A 1475-nucleotide genomic window follows, 5' to 3' on the forward strand; every position below is an offset into this window, starting at 1 on the left:
TCACACGAGCGGGGTCCAGAATGGACACTGTCGGGGCCTGGACACCCCTTATGGGGGCAGGAAGGAGGGCACGGAGCCTGGCACAGTTGGGGCATCTGTGGGCCTGGGTCCAAGTCCTGACTTGGCTGCCCCTCGGTGAGGACAGGCAGGGCTTGGCCTCAGTGTGCCCAGCTGTCCCCTCTGCCAGGGTCTGTGGGCGTGGTGGGCCGGGGCTGCAGAGCCTAGGGGACGTTCACAGGAAGTGGGCTGGGGAGCCCTGGTGGCACTGGGCCCTGCGGCCTCTCTCCATACAGACAGGATGGGTGTGAGGGGTGCTCTGCAGCCGACTGTCTGGGCCTCACTCCCTCACTCCAGTTGTCCCCCCCATCCCGCAGGGAGACCCGGCCCAACACCCCCTTCCCACCAACTGAGGGGTGACTCCCACTGGGACTCGTGGGTGAGACCCACTGTGCACCCCCCATCCAGGCCACGCCCTCCTGGGACACCCTCCCCCAGCCCCATCACCCGCTGCTCTGTCCTGTGCCAGACCAGTCCTGGGGGCTACACGTAGGTCATTTCCGGGATTTCATGACAAGACGCTCAAGCAGGTGTTGCCAACCGGTCGACGCCAGGCTGCCCTGTGGGGCATCCCCTGCAAGCAGGGGCCTTTCCAGAAGGTCATGGACTCCCGACCCAGCTGGGAGCACTGCCGGACAAGCTATAATCCCTGGGCGGGGGCAGGGGGTCAGGGCACCAGGGGCGGGGGCACCCAGGGGCTCCCTGCGAGCCAGCCTGGGAACCAGGCTGGCATAAGGATTAACAGAGGGTGTGTTGTAATAAAGAGAAGGAAGTCACTGGCAACCCTGCCTCACCCATGCCCCTCAGGGCCCCCAGCCTGCCTGACCCCTCCGCATAGGTCAGACCCACACGTGGCCTCTGGGGCAGGTGCTCTGCCCGAGGCTGTGCTGGGCTCTGGGGGGTCTCACAGCACAGAGCTCCTGAAGACCCAGCCCAGCACCCTAGGACCACCCCTCCCATCTCAGGGCCTGGAAAGGGTGTCAGGTGTGTGAAGCCAGGCACCCCGTGAGCATCTACAGTGTGCCAGGCTCTTGCAAGTGCATGGCCTCCCTGTGAATCAGGCCTGGTCATCCTAGGTGGGGTGGGGACACGGGGGTCCCAGAGGTGCTGGGTGCTCATGGTGGACCTTTGGGGGTCCAGGGCCCCTGTGCCAGACCGAGGGTCACCCCTGGGTCTGGCTGTGTGTCCTGGCGTGTGAGCTCTGAGCACTGGTTGGGCCTTGGGAAGGTGGGGCTTCCCAGGGGCAGGGGCCGGCTCTCAGCCAGACGCGGCCCTGTTTCAAGCCTGGATCAGTCTTGACCTTCAAGCAGGTGTTTCTGCACTGCCCACTGCTTGCCTCCCCTGCCAGAGGCCTGCGACCACCTACTTTGTGCCTACCTTTCACCTAAACCTTAGGATAGGGCCTGTTGTCAGCCCTG

This window comes from Eschrichtius robustus, chromosome 14 (assembly GCF_028021215.1).
Source record: "Eschrichtius robustus isolate mEscRob2 chromosome 14, mEscRob2.pri, whole genome shotgun sequence".
Taxonomy (NCBI): domain Eukaryota; kingdom Metazoa; phylum Chordata; class Mammalia; order Artiodactyla; family Eschrichtiidae; genus Eschrichtius; species Eschrichtius robustus.